The 9,884-nt window shown below is 36.7% G+C and overlaps 1 pseudogene; it reads right to left on the bottom strand.

Moving 5' to 3' along the window:
- Window positions 1–4,500: 4,500 nt before the first annotated feature.
- On the bottom strand, window positions 4,501–5,878 carry LOC109119592 (F-box protein CPR1-like; annotated as a pseudogene).
- Window positions 5,879–9,884: the final 4,006 nt, after the last annotated feature.

The raw sequence follows: 9,884 nt of genomic DNA, 5'->3' as shown, positions 1-9,884 counted from the left end.
CGAAGGGGTGATGAGGGGTGGTTGGGTAGTGGGTGGAGGTGTGGGGGAAGGTGGTGAGGGACCCTGTGAGTATGTTTGAAAAAGGGGAAGGACACCAATGAATGATGTATTTGTGGAGGAGGAAATAGACTCGTAGGAAAACTCATTTTCGACAAATTTGACATGACGAGATATGTAGACTTTATGAGTTTGTGGGTCAAGACAGCGATAACCCTTGGAGGTAGGATGATAGCCCAAAAAAATACAAGGACGGGATCGGGGTTGTAACTTGTGAGTAATATGAGCGCATAGCCAAGGGTAGGCAAGACACCCAAAGACGCAGAGGTTGGTATAATTGGGAAGTTCTTGGTAAAGGAGTTGATAGGGTGATTTGTTGGAGAGAGTGTGACTGGGCATTCTGTTAATGAGGTAGTTTGCGGTGGCTAGAGCTTCTACCCAAAAGGAGACAGGGAGATGAGATTGATGTAGAAGAGTAACCACCATTTCAATGAGATGGCGATGCTTACGCTCAGCCACCCCATTCTGTTCAGGAGTGTATGGACAGGAGGTTTGATGTATAATTCCCAGGGATTGCAGAAACTGGCCAAAGATGTTATTTACATATTCCTTTCCATTGTCACTTCGAAAAAGTTTAACATGAGAATTGCATTATGTTTTGACCATTTTTTCAAAAGTGACAAAGGTGGTGTATGCCTGTGATTTGTGTTTTAGTGGGTATAACCAAGTGTATTTTGTAGTCATCCACAAAACAAATATAATAGTGAAAACCAGCAAATGAAGGAACAGCAGTAGGACCTCATAGGTCAGAATAAATAAGTTGAAAAGGTGCAGTTGTACGCTTCTCAGATAAAGTAAAAGGTAATTTATGTGATTTAGCAATTGAACAGGAGTCACAATTGTTTATATGAATGGAACAAAAACCTAATTGAGACATTAAACAATTTATTATTTGAGTAGATGGGTGACCCAGACGACTGTGCCACAACAGACTGCGGCCATCAGCCGAAAGAGCCACCAGAGCCACAGGAACGCTTTCTGAAACTGGGTGGGCAGACGAATATGTGCCAGGAAGAATGTACAGACCATGCTCACAGGGGCCCTGAAAAATCACCCTCTTGGTACTATTGTCTAGGATCTGAAAATCATTAGAGGTGAACAAGAGTGAGCAATTATTGTCTTTTGTTAATTGGTGAACTAAAAGAAGATTGGTTTTAATAGAAGGGACGTGGGTAAGGTTACCTAGGTGAAATATAGCGGTGGGGGTTTTAATGGTACCCGTGCCAGTGTGAGAAATATTAAGGGACTCACCGTTGCCAACAGTAATACCATTGGAGCCATGATATGGATTTGGAGCGTTAAGCTTGGATAGATCAGAAGTAACGTGCATGTTGGCCCCAGTATCCAATAGCCATCCAGAGGAAGGGCCGGCTTGATATGCATAATTGGCACGGTTATCACTATTTCGGCTCTCCTCATACCGAAACCAGCAACGAACAGCGGTGTGTCCTGTTTTCTGACAGATTTGACAAGTTGAACGATCCCGCTCGTAAGTGCCCTGCCCGCCGCTGGAAGATGACAGCTCGCCACTGCCGAAGAAGTGTAGGCTGTTGCTGCTGCCGTGCTGCTGACCGTCGTACGGCGGACGACTGCCCTGTCGACCGCCGCGCCCGCGGCCTCCGCTATTTCTGTCGTAGCCGCCGCGGCTCCCCTGCCGGCTGCCACCACGCCTCCCGCGATAGTTCTGGCTTGCAGTGAGGGCGGTGGCCGGCTCCATAACAGCGGCTTCTTGGAGAAGAAGTTTGCTCTCCAGATCCACGTTGATTTCTTCACTTTTTAGCCACGAGGAGAGAGTAGCCAGGTCAACGGGCGTTGGACTGATGCGACCCGCCTATTTAATGGAGGAGTAAGCTGATGGGAGCCCCCGAACGTCGCACATGACGAGATCTTTTTTGGGAATGATTTCGTTCACGGTGTCGAGGGTTGTGATGATGGTGGAGACCTCGTCTAAATACTCCGCCATAGTTTTCGTGCCTTTGGTAATTGTGTGGAGACGATCACGCAATTGAAAAATATGAGAGTGGAAAATTGATGCATAGCGTGTTGCGAGGGCCTTCCACAGGGATGAAGCAGTTGTGTAGGATCGGACGTGTTTCTGAACCGTGGGAGAGATGAACGCAATAAAACATGATCGGATTTGGCCATCCACGGCTTTCCAGGCGGCATGGGCCGGATTGGTTTTTTCTAATTTGTCCGTGGCGGTGATGACTGCCGGCGGCGGTTCTGTGCTTCCATCGACGTATTATAGAAGGTAATTGGCCTCAAGGGCTGTAAGAACGGTGATTTTCCATGTAGGGTAAATTATGTCTGATAATTTTTCGGGAATCAGGGCATGAAGATGCCTGAGAAGGAGTTTAACGCCGGAAGGAAGTGAATCGAGAGGATCCACCTCGGTTTTCATGGCTGCCGCCGCCTAAGAGAATAGACGAAACGATCGTTCCCTAAAGAGAGAAAAAAACCTAGAGAAAAGAAGATCTAGGTTTTCTGGCTCTTGATACCATGAAGAAATATTGATTGTATTGAACTGTTTACCTAATAAGGGAATACATGGGAGATATATATAGGAGATATAGGAAGAAGTACTAATCCTAATAGGACTAGCATTAAGGAGTACTAATCCTAATAGGACTAGGATTAGTACACAGTAAATACTAATATTATTTTATACTATTTATTTAATACTATCTGTTATTAGTTTTCTTGAGGAAGCCAAAGACCTAGGTGTGTCCCTTGGTAGCCCATCAATAATTTGACTCTAGGTTTTGCAAGTATCTAATATATTTATGAAGTTGGTGTTTAGCCGAAGAGACCCATGTTGGTCCCTATGGGACATCAGCTCCTTTCTTGATATGCTTTTTGGCTTCAAAACCATCAAACTTGTTTGAACTACTTTTATCCCTATCTCTTTGCGTCATTATAAAAGAAATACACATTATAAAAATAAAATATTTTATATTTTTTAGAATTTATTATTGAGTCTAGAGATGTGGAAGATAGTTATATAGTTGTAACTAACATACGATTTGTTACTTAGTGAACAGTATTAAAAGCGTGTTGATTAGAGTTAGTTAGAAATACATTTAGAAGTTTATTTTAGCACTTGTATATAAGTAGCTTGTACTTCATATTGATGAACATAACAATGATGAATGGAATGCTTCCTTCTTCTTTATCTTAAAGTATTTTCTCGTCTCAATAAGTTCTTCAAATAGCAAAGCTCTAAATCCATGGTGTAATCTGTGGTAGCTGATTTTATATTTATCGCTTTCTTCATTCGTTATCATTTTATTAGAAGATTCGAAGTGATGCCTTGAGTTAATTTTAGATCATAATTATGATTAAATTCTTTAGTCAATATTTTATGTTATTATTGTAGGTATCGTAATGCTTTAGTTCGTGGAAATTAACAATGACCTTTTATGGGTATGACCTCTTATGAGTATGGACTATTTTCTGTATTCAAATATGTATTTATATGAGAAGTAATCTGAAAGACTAATCATTACTATTTCGTAACCAAAAGGAAAAATATACATTTTCCACATAAGAGTATTTGCTAAAATTAATAATAATTAAGGAAAAGTTGATGTTAAAAGTATTCTTGTCGAAAGTAACATACTATTGACGACCAAATAGTTTTCTTTACTTTACATCTTTTAATGACCAAAATGATAATTAGCAAAAGTAAAATCCGATCACTGAATGAGATATAATGACCAGATTTTTTTACTTTGTTGAAGGGTTTAACGACCAGATAAAAATTTGTAATGTACTTTTGACGCTAGAGCCTTTCATGCTTTGAATTTCGACTTGTAGCAATTGGAGTTTCCCTTAGTAAACGCCTTTTTTATCTTTAATTATACCTGAAAGTCTTTAATACAATATTTTCTTTTTACTAATATAACATCAAAAAATGAGTAAAAAAATCACTCGCATATTTTTCTTCCCATCAAACATAACATTATATTGAATGAATATTTAAGCAACATTACCCACTTTTTGGGAAAGTAGAGAGCACTCACTAAACTAATCCTTGTCCGAGGATATGCCGACGTGAATTCTATATGCGTATCCTCAAATTTATAAAGTACATAATGATCTAATTATTAAATGATGATTCGATGATAATTAATGCAGGATGTCTTGCATGAATTAGAGATGTATAGTCAAAAGCAAAGGGAATAAATTGTACGCTTTCTTTCGGTCACTAATTATTTTTCACTTTTGAATTAATATATCTATTAAAAAAATAATTATTGACATAATAAGTTAACATTTATCGCTATTAATTATGAAGTTAATGAATTAAAAACTTATAATTTTCAAAATGTTTTATATTTTTCAAAATAATGAATAACTTATGATTAAAAATACACTTATTTGAATCTCAAAATCTGAAAAGTATCATATAAATGAGAAGGATGGAGTATAAAATTCCTTTAACTAACTAGAATAATATATTTGACATAGATAGAAATGTGGTCTGAAATCAGGACCACTTGTCTCTCTCTCTTTCATGATAGAAATCAAGCTCTCTTTGCAAAGCATAGCTTCCCATGTGTTGGGAACACAAGACATATGAAGGTCCTTTATTTCATGGAAAAGCATATTACAAGAAACAAGTGTTCCATCCTTGCTTTCTATCATTAGTTTTGTTTCATTCTTCCAAATTGATAATGGTGTCATTATCAGAATCGGTCCAACTGTTAATTCCTTTACCCATGATTCTCTAACGCCATACTTCTTCATTACCCATATATCAATCGATTGATCAACTAACACCTCTTGAGGAAAATTCATAGTAAAATGAATCAAAGCTAGAGTTTGATTTAACACAAAGAGACTCTCTCTTCCTTTCCTAGATATACCTTCGGGATAGGGCAGTTTTTGGAACAAATATGTATTGAAATCAAACGTAACGATGCAATTACTACCTTCCTTAAGATATCCACACCAATGATAGGCGTTTTTAACTATACATAAGAACAATGTAAGGGATGCATTATGCATTCTAGACCCTCAAGTTTTGTTCGACTATTAGTGCTTAGATTGTATACATCTACCTTACTAATACGCTTTCTATTATTATCAAAATCTTCGAATTCATAATCATGACAGGGATCTAGGATTCTAAAAACCTTATAATCATAAGTGTTAGTGTCAAACCCGATTCCTATGGTCATGTCTACCAAGTAGGGAAGCTCTTTATTGGGAGATAAGTGTGCAAGAGGAGGGAGACTACTAGGAGGGAGTTCCTAAAACTCTCTTAATGTTGGGTTATACAAAACAATGCCCCTATAACTAGCAATGCAGACCATGCCATTGCACATACCTGCAATGTTAACACCTAAATAATTATCCAAGTATTCTACATATGATGTTATAGATTTGAATGCTTCATCATTTGAATGTAAGGATAGAATTTTATTACCATTATAATAAATGGAATTGCTACTTTCCATAATTTCGAAGTATCGCTTAAGAAGTATGCAGTGATTTGAGAGAGAATCATAATTATAATGGATAAAGATGAAATCAGGATCATTAATCAAAGAATACAAACTTCTAGATACACACTTTAATCTAATTAGTGATTTTGCTGGTAATCTCTTCAATATGTTTATCATTACGTCATCGAGAAATTTGATACTACTTTTCTCCTCCACCTCTTCCATCCTCTAGAAATGACCTTTTGTCTATAATACATCACTTACAACTATGATGGGGATAGATTCATTCCATTGCCAAGCGATCATTTTTTAAAAAAAAATTAAAGTATTACCAAAATCTACATGGAGGAAAACTTTTGCAAGCGCTTTACCTAGGTATGCAATGATCCTGTTTTATAGCAATCTTTTCAGGTTTATGACTATTTATTTAAAATTATTTGTTTTTCAATACATGGATTTCCGTGAATGTTGTTTTTGGTATATAAATTTTGGTTTTCTTCCGCTTGTTCTTCTATTTATATAATTTATTTGTTGTTTCGATTTTGTTTCTATCCTTACACCCATTACTTGTTGTTCGGGGTTACAGTGCTAACCTACTGATAAGTTATAGTAGATGTCATAATTACTCAAAAAATTGGATCGTGACACCCACATTGCTATCACTCATTATATTCTATCCATTGAATACATGAAAGACTTCTTCACCTATAAATAATAATGTTTTTTCCGTTGTGTTGGGTAGGAGATGAAATATGATATGGGTGAAAAAGTATTACAGTATGAAGTAGTGAAAAAGAGAGTTGAGACAAAGAAAATATTTTAAGTCTTCAATTATATTCACAAAATAAAAGAGAGTAGTTATATGCTGAAGGAATGTGTTATTTTTGTGATCTTTTGTCAAGACCTGAATTTGAGCCATAATGGGGTCTACTATAACCCCCGGTAGACAAACCTAAACCCAAAATATATAAGTTGCATAAAATAACGATTTAAATAGAAATAACAAGTAAGCAAAACCGAGAATAGAATATCAAAAATGAGTCATATATTAATATATAGTACAATATAAAATATATTCAGAAAAAAAAAGGGGGGGGGGCTCAAAAGTGACCAAGATGACAAATTAACACAAGAACCAACCTTGGCCTTGGTGTCATCTATACATAAGCCACTAAGTATAGAAATGTTATGTATACAATAGACAGGTCTAAATAAAATACAAAATACAAGTCAGTAAAAAAAGGGAAAGCAACAAGTCTCTGAATGCCAGAAGCTCACCACGATCAAAGTCTGTGAAGGTCAAGGAAGATCCAACACTCAATGAGGGTGGCTCGTACAGGGAGATGCATAAAAAAAATATGCAAACTATAGTATCAATATCAAAATACGGGGTACTCATTAGGCGTCATCGATCGGCCGAACTCAAAAAGATCAAATGTATAAAGACAAGTACGATGATACTAACATTTCAAGGATAGATTCTTAGGTACAACAACACCAAATACAGAGAAAGGCAAATCAATAGCAATAACTCAAACCCAAAGTATACCCGGATACAAGGTAAACATAAGCACACCAATAGTTAGGAAACATGATGAAATAATGGAAAAGATGAATTAATGAAAGTAAAAAGTTCCAAAGAAATCTCGAGTTGCCAAAAATGATGCTTCAGACTCAATAGTAGAGTACCAATAACTTGGATCTCTGTCAAGGGCGCCTGAAATGATATCTCACAAAAAATGTGAAATATTTGATGGCATCCATTTTGAGAACATAGAATGTAAGAGAAATTAAAATGTGAAACAATACGTCGGCTCTTCTACTTGAAATATCCTTCAATTATGGAAGAAATCTGATTTTTAATGCGCATGTTTTCCCTTCCCATCGTGCTCCGCCAATTGTTGTGCTCATGTCAACCAAGCCCTCAAGTGTCGTAAATTTGCCATGGGGCATTGGGTTTGCTACATTATACACAGTTTTGATGGCGAAGCGGTGAACAATCTTTTCGACCATCTCACTTGGTGATGGAAGTTCACCCAAGTTGTGGCACCACAACCTTCGAACTTGGCGTGCCTTCTCCGATTCAATAAGGGGCTAATCTATTCAGCGAAACGAGCTTTTGTTCTTTAATCTTGGCCAATTCAAGTTGATCTAAGGATCTTTCGATCTCGGCCGATCCCCGGGCTTTTCTTTAGTTGCGGGAAGGCTTGGTTCTGTCGAAGAGCTAACACCCTTCAGCGCCCTTACTTGATCCCGATATTGTATAAATAACCTAGTTTTGTATTTATCGACATGCGAACACAAATAGTGGAATGTGTTGACACCCAATTTTTGGCCCTCCACAATTTAAATAATCATCGACCTTCTTAAATTCTAAAAAATTTGGCATAATTTACTTTATAGAATTCAAAAGTATTTTTGAAGTTATTTTAAATATTTTAGTCACTTTTTATAATTTTTAAATAATGTATATGTTTACATAATTATTTTTATAATTAGTACATTTTTTGAATATTCGAAAACCGTCTCAAATTTGTATTGATAATTTAATGATTGAGTTATATACTCCTTATATAGGAGAAGAGTCATATACTAGCTACACTAGGAATCATAGAAGAGTCCTATACTAGCTCACTAGGAATCCTAATACAACACAAATATATTATTTACACCTTATCCTAGTCAACTACATCAGCTTTAGTTGTACAAAATATAGACTTTTTCATAAATTAGGATTTAGTAGTCTAGTACAAGTGTAACTCAAACTCTAACTCGCCAGACAGCTTCACAAAACCTGTTCCATCGAACATGTTCCTTTGACACGTTCCATCAGCTTCCTTCTACACTTCTCGTCAAGCTAGTGAGTGGAGGGACTGTAAGTCCTAGCTTGTGACGAAACTTAGCAAAAATATGTTTGGTGCTTTTGTTTGAATATCTTCTAGTTGATTTGTAGACCTCACATACTGAGTAACAAGTTGTCCTCTGACCACCTTCTCACGAACAAAATGATAGTCCATTTCAACATCTTTAATTCTAGCTTGCATAACTAGATTAACTATCATGTACAAAGCACTCATGTTGTCTCAATACAATTTAGGTATAGATCGAAGAAATACCACAAGGTCATGAAGTAGATGCATGATCCATGTCATCTCTGAGGAAGTGGAGGCAAGTGCTCTATACTCAGCTTCAGCACTTGATCAAGCAATTGTGGACTCTTTCTTGGAGGTCCAAGAAATATAGATTGCACCTAGGTAGATGTTATAGCCTGTAGTAGATCTCCTAGTTGTGGTACAACCTCCCTAATCAGCATTTAAGTATCCATACAACCCATATGGTGATTGTGAAATAAGTCTAAGTCGAAAGTGCAAAGTGCCTTAGATGTACCTGAAAATCCTTTTTACACCTTGAAGATGTCCATTTTTTGGATTTTGCACAAATTGACTTGCTAAATTCACAACATGTGTAATATCTGGTCTTGTAAGAGTCAAGTATTGAAGGCTCTCTACTATCATTCTATAAAAGGATGTTTCAACCAGGCTTCCTACAGATTCATGTAGACCATGCTTTTGAGCCAAAGGAGTGGCTACAACCTTTGCAAAAGTCATTTCAGTATTGTCTATCAGCTCAGCAACATACTTACTCTGTCTTAACTGGATACTCCCATCAAAATACTTAACCACAACTCCAAGAAATAAGTGTAAAGGGTCAAGATCTTTCATGGAAAATTCTTTCCCAAGTTGTCGAACCAATTTTGAGACATGCGGTGGGTTGCTACCTTTGATAATAGTATCATCCTCATATAACAAGAGAAATATGATGCATTTGTGAGCTTTCAATGTAAATAATGAAGAATCTTCCTTACTACATATGAAGTCAAGGTGTAAAAGATGTATGCTAAACTTCTCAAATGAGGATCTTGGTTCTTGTTTAAGACCATACAACGCCTTTTTAAAAAGACACACATGTTGAGGATACTTGGGATCAATAAATCCATGAGGTTGAATAATGTACACCTTCTTTTGTAAGAACCCATGAAGGAAGCATATTTGACATCAAGTTGTCTAACTTCACAGCTTGAGCTGATGGCAGTTGATAGAACTACCCTAATAGTTGTTTCTTTAACCACAAGGCTAAAGGTTTGTTCAAAGTCTATGCCTTCAAGTTGAGAAAATCTCCTGGCCACAAGTCTGGCTTGTATTTTTGTATTGTTCCATCAACTTTTAGGTTGGTCTTGAACACCCATTTTGAGCCAACCAAATTTATACCAGCAGACTTGGGAACCAATATCCAAGTCTTGTTAGAGTGTAAAGCATTGATTTCTCCTGCATTGCTGCAAGCCAATGAGGTGACTTAAGTTCTTCCTTAATAGTGTTT

The sequence above is a fragment of the Solanum lycopersicum genome, chromosome 1, assembly GCF_036512215.1.
Source record: "Solanum lycopersicum chromosome 1, SLM_r2.1".
Taxonomy (NCBI): Eukaryota; Viridiplantae; Streptophyta; class Magnoliopsida; order Solanales; family Solanaceae; genus Solanum; species Solanum lycopersicum.
This window is presented reverse-complemented; position numbering and strand designations above follow the sequence as displayed.